Raw genomic sequence first — 13,762 nt, forward strand, 5'->3', positions numbered from 1 at the left:
AGCTCAAGATACATTGCTTAAAGGATTACTGTACAGGTTATGGACCACACATGATTGGCATTCTGTTTAGTTTACGGGTAAAGTCTGTAGAGATGACTGGAAGTCTCCAACAAGTGTAATGAGCTTTTTAAAATAATGGAATCCTGTCCTTCAATACCCAAGGCTTATACATTATCTAGTCAAGTATTCTCTGCATGGCAACAACAGAAAGGCTTTCAATGTTGGCAATTCTTTAACAGTATGCTTATTAAAGCTTACTTGCATCTTACGATCTCAGACAAGCTTACCTTATGGTCATTAAAGCATTGCTACTTAAAAACACAGAGCAACAGGCACTTTGAGTAATAAGCATAAATCAATAGTACAAAAATATGACAGAAACCAGACCATTCTGCAAAATCAAGGACAGATGAAAAGCCACTGTAGTACTTATGCAGTGTGTCCTCCCCATCCAAGGTAGATACAACTACTCCTTGCCTTGCTTGGACACATCCAGAGTCACTACATGGGGGAGTGGGGTGCAACAAGCATGTCACAATTTGAAATCTCTCTGACTGACTGTGATGGCCCTGACACATTTGTCATACCTCTCAACCTCAAGAGCAAGAAATCTGGACAAAGCCATACACAGAAGTGGGACAAAGGCCCAAAAATAAGGACAATTTTAAATATTGCTCTAATAAACTTAGAAAGATAATAGAATAGGTCTTGCATTAGTATGAATTTTCTGAAGGGTATAAAATCTGAAACTCAAATGTCTGTCATTTTCTAACTTCAGTCTTTAGTGATGTCACTAATTTGCCAAAACACAATTTTATGAAAAATGGACAAAAACGTGATGCAAAAATATAAAATAGACACACAATACAGCTGCTACCTGTCAAAGAAGGGACACTTTAATATTAGTACTGCTACCTTGAGCAGCTGAAAAATATAAAAGAATCTACATGCATTTCAAGTAATCTATAACTTTGATTATTACAGTTATTTCTTAATTGTAAACCCTCCATGTTTTCTTCCAAAATTGCTATTTTGCGGAGGGATTATAAGGGGGAAGAGCAACATTTTGAGCCAAAAATTGGGGACAGTTGAGAGGTTGGCTATGCCTAATTCTATAAAGCAATTTATTTGCATGTACCTCTCAACCTGTTAATGCAGTAAATCTGAACAAGGCCAAATATATTGGGGGCACATATAAAACAGTACTAAAAATTGCTCTTGTATAAATTGAGGCAGTTGATAGAACAGCTCTTACTTTAACATGCATTTTTCTGAAGGTTATGAAGTCTGAAACTTAGAGTGACTTCTGGCAAATCATTTAGGAATTAAAACTACAAATTTTATGAACAAACCAAAAATAAGAAGCAAAAATCTATTCATTCTTTGAAAATCTGGACAGTTGGGAGGTATAGTTCAGCTGGGCCTGTCTGAGTTTGCTGCCCTTCCCGCGCTGACAAAATAATGGTTGAATGGAGCCTCTGCAGCCATTCCAATGAACCATTATACTTGGCTATTTCACTCCATTTACCATAAACACTAATGTGCATACTGCTTTACTTCTATGATGAGTTGGACTTCATTTGAAAGTTTTATTTTGTATTTTACAGCACAAACACTAAGTCATCTGTTAAACAAAGCAATGCAGTCTCACAATGAAAACTTAGCATTAAAACTTCTCTGCCCTTGAAACTCAAATTCATTGAAACAGCATTGAAACCCACATTCAAAGAAAATACATTTTGCCAGTGGCAGATAAAGATTAATTTTGGGCTGTTTTCGAATCATAGGCTCCTTGCATATGAAACATACATGTGCTCTTTGATACACCTTCCTCATTGTACTAAAATTATATTCCTTGTACAATACAGTACACTTGTTACAGGATGTTTTAAATTTGTTTTGAACATTTTTTCCAGTAAGCAATGAAACAAACCATATGCACCCATAATGGCAAAACTGCCCAGTTGAGAACATTTATCATAAAAAAGTCTACTCAGACTTCCACAGTCCACCATTATTAGTAAATATACACAATTCCACAGTCCACCATTATTAGTAAATATGCACAATTCCACAGTCCACCATTATCAGTAAATATGCACAATTCTACAGTCCATTATCAGTAAATATGCACAATCTCTGAAGTCAGTCATCTAAATAATTCCACATTAAAGAAATCTGTAACTAATGAAGTGGTTTCTGCTAGCAATCACCTTTATATTTCATGGTTTCATCGAAAAATAAAGTGTCTGTTGCCCCTCAGGAATAAATTGTCTATATTACATTAAAAAAATGATAAGCTAGTAATAATATTGCAAGAGGAAATGGATGGCAAACTGATAACGAACTCATAGTTAGTATCTTCACCAAGGAGAACATTCTCAGTACGGCAGCATCTACCCCTTGTGGGAGTAGAACCCACAACCTTCTGTATCAAAAGCAAGTACACAGCCTGTTGTGCTATAGTATTAACTTGGCAAAGCACTAAACTTCTATTCCCTGCAGCTCTCAGTTCCTTGTAAAATCTACTCAATACTCAACTGCATCTCAACTGGGCAGCACAAGAAAACTGGAAAAAGCCAAAATGTATTGGGGGGGGGGTCAAAAGCCCAAAAACAGGGACACATTAAACATTGCTTGTATAATCTTGGAAAGTTGCTAGAATAAAATGTTGTGTTGCCACCATATATTTTACTGCCAAGGTCCCTGAGCAAAAGACAGTCAGAGTAACATACCACTTCGCCACATCAGCTGCTTTGTAAAAGAGAGGAAGACTGAAACTTAAATGGCTATCATTTAGTGAATTCAGTTCTCACCATAGCTGTCAACCTCTTAGTACAAAACACCTGGACAAACCCAGTAATGAGGGAATACAGCCCTCAAACATATTCAGTGAATTCAGTTCTTGCCATAGCTGTCAACCTTAGCACAAAAACCTGGACGAAGCCAATAATGGGGGAATACAGTCCCAAAAATAGGGACAAATTTAAAATATTCATCTTATAAACTTCGAAAATTGCTAAAAAAAAAAAAAAGGTTGTGCTACTATGTATTCTGAAGAACATGAAGTTGGAAATTCAAATGCCGGTCAATTTTACTGCGGACAGAACAAAACAATTTTCAGCAGAGACGCAGGGATTAAAACTGCAGACACATCTTTGTAAAATGGCAGGGCACCAGAGCAAATCCACACAAACACAGGCAGGAGATGCACACTCCACACAGAAGCCACCCCAACCAAGAATCAAACCAGAAAACCTATAGCTGTGAGGCAACAATACTACCACCGCACCATCAATTATGCAAGGAATTAAACATTCAGAAACCTGAAGTCTGAAATTCAAATGCCTGTCAATTTTACTGCGGACAGAACAAAAACAATTTTCAGCAGAGACGCAGGGATTAATACTGCAGACACGTCTTTGTAAAATGGCAGGGCACCAGAGCAAATCCACACAAATACAGGGAGGAGATGCAGACAGAAGCCACCCCAACCAAGAATCAAAGCAGAAAACCTATAGCTGTGAGGCAACAATACTATCACTGCACCATCAATTATGCAAGGAATTAAACATTCAGAAACCTGAAGTCTGAAATTCAAATGCCTGTCAATTTTACTGCGGACAGAACAAAAACAATTTTCAGCAGAGGCAGGGATTAAAACTGCAGACACATCTTTGTAAAATGGCAGGGCACCAGAGCAAATCCACACAAACACAGGCAGGAGATGCAGACTCCAAACAGAAGCCACCCCAACCAAGAATCAAACCAGAAAACCTATAGCTGTGAGGCAACAATACTACCACCGCACCATCAATTACGCAAGGAGTTAAACATTCAGAAACCTGAAGTCTGAAATTCAAATGCCTGTCAATTTTACTGCGGACAGAACAAAACCAATTTTCAGCAGGGATTAAAACTGCAGACACGTCTTTGTAAAATGGCAGGGCACCAGAGCAAATCCACACAAACACATGGAGGAGATGCAGACTCCACACAGAAGCCACCCCAACCAAGAATCAAACCAGAAAACCTATAGCTGTGAGGCAACAATACTACCACTGCACCATCAAATATGCAAGGAATTAAGCATTCAGAAACCCTTAAGTCTGAAATTCAAATGCTTGTCAATTTTATTTAACATTTTTTAATCAGGACAGTCTGACTTGGAACAAATAAACAATTTTCAGCAGAGGCCCAGGAAGAAATAATGCAGACATGTCTTTGTAACATGGGAGGACACAAAAGCAAACCCACAGAGAAGATACAGACCCCACAAAGAAGGAACCCCAGCCAAGAATCAAACCCAAGAACCTGCAGCTGTGAGGCAACAATGCTACTACTACACCATCAAATACCAAGCATTGCAATATTTACAAACCACAGATATTATGAGGAACAGATCAGATCGAATATGAGGCAAAAATCTGAAATTTTTTTACAAATGGTGGTGGGTAGGGAACTCAAGTCTTTAACACCTGCATGCAGGGTACAGGGTTCAAGCCTGAGGCATTCCCTACCACACCACCATAAGCACCTGGGGCATTTTCACACACACACACACACACACAAGTAAAGCATAAGCACCATACAAATGAACATTGTAAATTAAAAGGCACCTTACCTGAATACATCCCTGCTGCTGCTCTTGCAGTCCGGTCGTGACGAGTCTGTGAGCATGCGCATAGACTGATTATGCGCATGTGCGAATTTCGAAAAATAATTTTTTTTTATTTTTCATTTTTCTTTCTCTTTTTTATTTTTGAGGGGGCTGCAGTCCGGCAGCCCTATGCCACAAGCCGCCCCTGTCTGGGCCTCAGGTAGATATCAGGACACTGAAGCTGGGGGTATGCACTGGCAGGAGGGTTGCACGTTCCAAATAACTATTCCTGCTTCTCAAGGCAGTACAACATAGGGAAGACAAGATTCTTTCCAATCTCAGGAGTAGGTATCAGACGCTTTACAGAAGTCAGGATTATCTCTGGGCCTCAGTTAGATAGCAGGACAGTGAAGCTGGGGGGTATGCACTGGCATGAGGGTTGCATGCACAAACGCTACCGACAGGGAAAACTCAGCAACCAGTAGTGGGGCTAGCCTACCATTTTCTTGTTTGTACCTGTTACGGTGGTGAATTTGTCATTTGAACCCTGCCTAAAAAGGCACTATGGGGGTGGCAAGAGCCTTTGCCAGTATCCAGAATCCCAAGGGCGACAGGTGTAGACCATCTCTGGGAAAGCAGCTTGGTCTGTCAATCATGTCATCCCAGGCAGACAGATGCTGGATTCCCTTAGAATGACACAAGAAGCTTAGCCAATTGTTGAAGTCAATTATTTTGTCCTTGTACTGTGGTATCATTCTGGTTGATGACAGGATGTTACTCAGGGAGTCATACCTGCCTTTGCTACAAAATCAGAGAGCTCCTCCATGTCTCTTTTCATGTAGTCCAGGGAGGTACGTCTCAGGTCATTTACACCAACATGGACAATGACAGAGTCATATTTGTACTTGGTGTGGAATGACCTGAGAGCATGTGTTATGTGGCAGATCCTGGCACCTGACAGGCAGCTGACAGTAACTTTCAACTTGTTTAGCATGGTGAGTGAATCATCAGTGTGCCTGACTATAGAGTCACCTATGACTAGAGTGTTGGGTATGTTATGCCTTATGGGCTGTAGTTGAGTGACACACTGAGTAGGTGGGCTATGTGTCCATCCATCTTATGTGTGTATATATATGTACATATTTCCCATACAGCAATACGGACATCCCTATCAGGTCTATGTCTGTGCAATGGTCAATCATTTTAAGGCCTTCTCACTAGTTTCCTCCACAACAGTGGCCTCCCGGTCAACAGCTGCTGATGTCATCCACCTTAACAACACTGGTAGGCACTGGCAGAACATATAAGCTCTGCGGTGCATGTGATAAGTACGTACTACAATAGTATAAGCTACTAGATAGGTAGGGATACTAATCTCATAAAGGCCAAGTGTGTGTGTGTGTGTGTGTGTGTGTGTGTGTGTGTGTGTGTGTGTGTGTGTGTGTGTGTGTGTGTGTGTGTGTGTGTGTGTGTGTGTGTGTGTGTGTGTGTGTGTGTGTGTGTGTGTAAATATGCCCCCTTGCAGCAGTGTGTCTATCTCGCCTATCTGTGTGCAATGGTTATACATTTTCAGGCCCTGTCAACCCCCCCCATTGTCCTCCTTTAATGGGCCTGCTGATGTCATCCACCTTAACAGCAATTCATTGTGCATGCAATAAATACATAGTACTATATATATATATATATATATATATATATATATATTTATATATATATATATATATATATATATATATATATATATATATATATATATACACACACACATACACTAATAGATAGGTAGGGGTTCTAATCTCATAAAGGGCAACTATGTGTGTGTTTGTGTGTCTGTGTGTGTGTAAATATATCCCCATACAGCAGTGTGTCCATCTTGCCAATGTGTATGCAATGGTTATACATTTTAAGACCCTGTGAGTAGCTGCTGGCCCTAAATAGCCCACATCTAACTATGCATAAATGCTATCTGCCACCGCCTACATTAATAGGTATGTTACACCCAGGTGACATAGCAAAGGTAAGATGCATTGTCACAGGGTATGCATGCAGGATTATGCTGTCTGCCCCATTGCCCCTGACACACTGTTCTATACATATGCACCTAGGTAACCATGCACATATACAGCCGTTCCTTGCTGATGTCATATTCCATTTTGCAAACATGCCATCCTGAGCGGCTGTACTGCCAGTAAGTCTACACAGCATAGTCACTCAGACCTCTGCAACAGAAACATACAAAGTTCTGAGAGACACCTGTCAGTCTGCAACAACACCTCCATTCTAACATCATGGAACAATAGTACATATACTTTGACATGTACTCATGATGCACCCCAGCATACTGCACCTGCCATGGCATAACACAACCACATTACAATAAGTAATGTACTGTACTATAGACACCCTGTGCATCAGACACATATTTGCATGTCCCTGCATCAATGGTATAGATAGCAGAGATGTGACACAGGTATTATCACATGCACAGGGTTTGGTGTGGGGGTATCAGAGGCCTAGGCTGTGCCAAACAGTTGACATCATGTGTGTGAGTTAGGAAGGGGTTCTGGTCAGCTGGGCCATGGAGAGGTGCTGTGTGTGTCTGTTGGTGACCTGCATATGACAGTGATGTATGAGTGTGTGCACGCATACAGTCAAGCCATGTGCTAGCCCTCCATGTGGGTATGTTGGACAGCTGTGGACCATACATGGCAGAATGGACAGTTTACCATCTCTAGCTATGAACATGGGAACTGGCTCTGCCAGGACTGACACTGGCACCACCATGTGCAGGGTCAGATGAGATACTAGTTGCTGGCAGTGAATGATGTCTGCTGGGCCTGGGTGCTGGAGGTACTGCCAATACGAGATCATGAATGTATATAGCCACATGGACACTCAGTGGCTGTTGTTGCTGACCTACACCCACATGGCTGACACCCTACTCCCACCATATGCTCTAGCACAGACAATGTGCAGTAAAGGACTGACAATATCTCATGCCACCGTCTGTCCACTACATCAGTGAAACAGTGCATGGCATCATCAATGTGGTGGAGGGAGTCATGCTTGTCAGTCATTGATGCATCCATGATCCTCAGCATCCATCTGGTGTTGCATTCAGAATGTGCCTGTGCCTCCATGATGGACCAAAACATGCATCGGGTGACTTGTGATGTGACACTGTGACAGGTGGTGGATGGACAGCAGTCCTCCTTCGAGCACCACTGTCAATTTTCCTGTGTGGGACTTCACCAGCTCTCTGGCTATGGCCACTGTCTACACTCACTGATACCATTGTTGCCACACTCTCCTGTTCAATGCCGCCACACTCTGGCTGTCCGATATCTTTGGCTGCAGGGGACTGGGTATGTGTGGGCATACTGACTGTGTGTGGGGACAAAGGTGGAGGAATTGGGATGTCAACTCATGGGACAGATTCAGCCCCCAATAACCCCACCTTTGCCTCACTATGGCCACCATCATCATCAGAGTCTGAAGAGACAATGATATCAGGTTGTGAGGGGAACAAGCTCCAACCCCCATGGTCAACTGTGAGGTGGAAGAAAAATAAGTACATTACTACCTACACTATTATGTATGGTGAGCTGCACACACACACACACACACACACACACACACACACACACACACACACACACACACACACACACACACACACACACACACACACACACGTGAGATGCCACAACTGTAGTACACATACCACATCATATTTCTGATCTCATGCACAACACACATGCAGACTACAACATACACATACAAGACAGGCCAAGTAAACCACATGCACTGCAGCTACATCTGGTTAATGTTGCCACTACTATACACCTGTGAGATTAGCGATATGTCAGTGTATGTGACAGACTTACACCTAAAACACAGTGTACCCGTCTTCAGCATACTATTGCCCCTGCATAGCAGACTTCATGATCCTTCACAAAAATAAGTGTGAATATGTTACAGATCCTAAACATACACTACTGTGATTACTGATACAATGCACTGCTGTTAACCCCACAGAGACGGAACATACATATAGTGTACTCTGGCTAAGCATATCAGTTGTGTATACATCAAAATGGCAGCCCTTAACATTGTTTGGGTTCTTATGAGCCATAGAAAATCATTATGACACTCACTAGGTACAGGATGTTGGATTCTGGCCACACCTGACATACCTATGGAAAGATAAGGGAGAGGTATTGTCAGCAATAACAAATGTGACATTGTTACAGGATAATATGTGCATATAACTACATGTACAGTAGGTACTGTGATACTGCCTACATTGCTGATATTCTGAGTATGTGTGCACAGGTGTGCATTACAAACACCTCTCCCCCATGCAGATTGACCTGACATATGTGTATTGGTATGCAGAGGGTGTCACAATGACTGATACAGTATTACAGTGATGCACACAGGAAGCTTACCTGGATGCTCCTTCTCTGTGGAGGCTGTGGCACCCACCTCCACGATGTATGGGGTGATTGGTGCTTGGGAGCTGGTGGTTGATCCCGGGTTCACCAGGAATTCCTCTGTGGCTGAGAGTGGTTCTACTGCTGTAGGACATTCACCAGTGTCAGCACGGACCCTGGCCACAGCAGTGTCCTTTGGCCATGCATCATTTACCATGTTCGACGGTCTGTGACTGGTCTGCTCATAGTTTCTATCCATTAGCCTTATGTGGTTGACTGCTGTAACAAGGTTAGCCCACATTGCAGATCGTTGCTCAGGGTTGTGGTGAGTTCTGGAGAGCAGAATGAGGTGATGCAGTCTTAGGCGATCCAGGATCACATCATTTTCCACAGCTGTAAATGGCAGATGCCTCCATCTATACATCCTTTCTGAAAGACAAGAATAGGGAGCACATCAGAGGACCACATACATTGCTCTCAGCTATGTACAGACCCTGCACATCCACATTAGCCTGCACTATACACTGTTGCCTCCCACATCATACCCAACATCTTTCAACACATTCTGTACTGTATGTGGCTATCAGCAACATAGTAGCAATACTGGTTATGTCCCTGTGCACCATGATATAGTGTGTTAATGTCTACACTGCTATCAATGACATCTACTTTTTTGTGTCCCCTATGGCCGACATCTCACTATCATGTCAGGCAGTTACTGTTCAACAAATAGGCGTGTGTTATTACGAGTTTATGGGGAAAGTCTAGCAACATCCGTTTGCCACAATGACAGACAGCAATGTAAATGTGATGTAGGGTATCTTTCCTATAGGTGTCCTACTTCTCTAGTGCACAGATGTATGGGGAATATGTACATGTGCCTGATATATGTGGTCCCTTTGCCAGAAACATGTGGATGTATGGCAAATAGTTGGACATTAATTGTTGGTTGCTCTTAGCCTGTGGAAAATCTTGCTGTCACATGCCACAACCCTCAAAAAACAATTTATGCTACATTAATGTCTCTTACTTCATTCATACCTTACATTGTATGATCATTATATACACTCTGTCACTGAGGTTGGGCCTGTGTACCCCACTACTAATGGTTATGACCTGCAGTTTTGCTGTACGGGATTGCCAGGTATGGTATCTATAGCTGTCAAGCAATGAGGTACAAATGTCGATAACACAATGTCCCAGCCAGAGTACATCAGGTACAGTCAGGGACACTGGTACTATGTCTGAGCTATTCCTGTGTGACATTCACAGACTGAGTGGAGCTGAATGACAGTACATCATGTGATATGCCTTCTGTGTCCACCATTACCCACTGTCACTATGTCTGACACACAATCCAGTGGCATTTGTACAGGAGCTGACCATTGTAGGAGGGAGGGGGAGGGCCACAGCTGTGATCTAAGTTACAGCAGGCAGAGTTGAAAGGCATGGGTGTAGCATTTAGACAGCAGACTATCAGCAACATGTCATTCCCCAAGATGTACTGGAGACCCACTGTTGTAATCCTTAGTCCCCATAACTGCATCCTCCCATCTGCATCCCATTCAATGAGGACTTGTATTACATACCTGGTAGAGTGCTGTAATACTTTTGTGCAGAAATCCTGAAGAAAACAGATTCAGAAATCACAATCTGGGTTGGTAAAGCAAGGTGCAGACCTGCTTACCATAGGCAGCTGCTTGCCTTTTGTAGGTAATGCTCAATAACAGGTGATTGCCTGTGCAGCAAGACTTGTTAATTGCATCCAGAACAGCTGCGTTGCAATTTCATTAGCCAATCAGATGACAGAACAGTCCAATATTTAAGGCCTTCATGTAGGGCTTGGCCCCTTTTCTAGCCTTTGAGAAGGACATTACTGAGGCATGGAGACTGCAGCATCACAGAGGGTAGGTACAAATACTGTTCACTTTTGGAATTTATGTGGCATGTCCACAGTTTTGCATGTTATGTTTGGCCATTTTCAAATGACTTTCTGATTATGTGTCAGTTCAGTGTTAAACAATGTGGACTGAGGTCAGTAAGGGGGAAGAGAGATGAGAGTGTCATATGTCATACACATCAGAATATGCATGCTACTGCAGTAGATGCTTGTCTATCAGTTGTGTATGTTTGCAGGGACAAACTGCGACACATGTTCCTGTCACTTGACCTCTGCCCCCCACCCCTTCATGTATGAGTGTAGTGTTGATCCCTTATTCTAGGGGGGTTTGAGGTATGGTAGGTCTATAGCAGGTGGCTGAACATAGTGCTGCATATGTTGTATGCTGCAGCTGCTGCTTTTTGCCCAGGACTTATACTGGGGAGTATGAACACACTGGAGAAAAGCAAGCTGTATTGTGTCAGTGAGGGAGCAGTGTCAGCTCTGTTATTATGGCAGAGCCAGGGTGAGGGTACCCATAACAGTCCAGGTGAGGCATGTGCTTAAGGTACATATGCTATGTAATAGTAGCAACTGGAGAGTGTTAGGTGACATATAGGTAGTCTAGACATATTTGTGCAGTGTGTCCCTACCTACAGGCCTTTAACATGCAAAGATATGAATGCAGTAGCAGCTACCTGTTTTGGTTAAAATTGCAGGACTCAGCCATTATTTGTTGTATTCATAAGCATGTAATTGTAGTGCAACATAATGGATTCAAACCCAGGACTGTGAGTAGCAAAATGCACAGCATACTAGGGATTTAACAGACTGAGCTACTGAATTAACTCTGCAGCGGGTGTATTTGCAAGATATATGTGCATGCATGCAGTCTGTTACATAGAACTTGCATTAGCATGTGTGTTTGGATGGGTATGACGTGTGACACTGAGCTGTCTGTTATGGTTTTCTAACTTCACTCTGCACTGATTTGTCAGTACTTTAGTACACAGAAAAGGTTTTGTGACAACTCTGCTATACAGGGCCTGACATCCATCCATCATTATTTATTTGCTTGTGTACTGCTTTGGTGTCTGCGTCATAGTCCTAAGTACACTGCCAATTTTCCCATTAAATGTACAAGCAGTGTGCTATTGGCAATCAAGATATGTTTATGGAAACACCTGTTTTACTTCACAGTTGAGTAGCCGAGTGGGCTAATGCACTATGCTGTAGTTGACAGAATCATGGGCCTGAGTCTTGACAGGGGTAATTATTTTGCAGTGTCAGAAACAGAAAAGATTATTAAGGCAGTTTTAAGTGGGTTTGCAGAACACATTGCGCCACTTAGCTTAGCTTAAACCCATGCTAATTTAAAAAAAAGAAAAGAAAAAAGGGGTGATAGGAAACTGGTGAAATGGGGGCAAGCAGGGAGAAACAAATACTGAAAAGCAGGTAGGGATGTGAAGGATGGGTGTAGGAAAGTACCATAACTATCCATTTCTTGTACAGCAACAGCTGTGCAGGTTGTAATAAATTTAGAATTTGGAGCCTCACACCCTAGAGAGAGGGGTGAGGGCAACATAACTGTACGGATTAATTCATGTAATGATTGATTGTGTCCAGTGAATGCAGGTGCAAACTGGAGAGCTATGTATGGGATGATTTTTTTTGGGGGGGGGGCAGATGCCCTTTTTTTTTCAAGGAGAGAGTGGAATGTTGGGGAAGGGATATAGGCACATGTGGGGAGGAATGTTGAGTAGGAAAGGTTGCATTTTCAAATAGATAAGACAGACAAGATAGCATACGGGGTGGTGTGTGACACATGAGGGGGTAAGCACCTTGGACAGGGAAGGTGTTGTGGAATGAGAGAGCCATCTGCCCCCAGGGGCACCAGTGAGACTGAACTCCCTACTCAAGGGCATTCAGCACTGCTCCTTCACTGTCCCAAAGGTGGTCGTGCTGGGCGCTGGGCACCGCGGCCACCTTGCACCTCCAGGTTGGCCAATCTGCCCTCAATACAGTGCAGAGGATCCTCATAGCCACTGTGCATGATCCTGCACACCATCCCTGGTAGCTGTTGTTGAGTGACAACCCCCATGCCCACTCCCTGGGGTGGACAGGACCCATCCCCTGAGGCGGTTCCACCCGTAGGTGGTGCAGGTCCAGGGGAGGGAGCAGCACAAATTTGGGTCTCAGACATGCTGGGACCCTGTGGCACAGCCAGCTGAGGTAGGCTAGGCAGATTGCCAAGAACCGGCCTACCCAGTCCAGCTATGGTGTTGAGGTATTTCAAAGTGTATAGGCTAGGAATGAACAGAACATTTAGCTAGTTATAACAGCATGCCAGAATGGTGTTATTAACCCAGTAACATCACATTAAATAGCATATGGAACACAACATTAAATGAGATAACAGTCAGTATAATAACACCATGCAGTAACAGTTATGGCATAAGGCTACCAACATAGGTAACTCAATAAGGTATGTTAGTATGCAACTATTGTAATACATAACAATAATAAAACACAAGTCCTAACATAATGTTTTGAGAACAACAGATGTTAATAGTAAACCATAACTGATGTATAACAATAATACATAATGATGCAGATAAGGAGTGGAGGGTGAGAGAAATACAGTCCATTAATACCAGTATAGGCTATATTGTTTGCAACAGTACTCTTATATAAGTCTGCCCTTACTTTATGTATACAAGTGCCCTATAGCATCTGAAGTGTGTACATATCTCTCAAGCTATCCGCATAGGACAGTATGGGCCAATCTTTAACACCTACAGGTACACAACTACAGGGGACTATTACATGTCAAGGGGACATATCTGA

The sequence above is a fragment of the Protopterus annectens genome, chromosome 5.part0 (genome assembly GCF_019279795.1).
Source record: "Protopterus annectens isolate FY-2018-M chromosome 5.part0, PAN1.0, whole genome shotgun sequence".
NCBI lineage: Eukaryota > Metazoa > Chordata > Ceratodontiformes > Protopteridae > Protopterus > Protopterus annectens.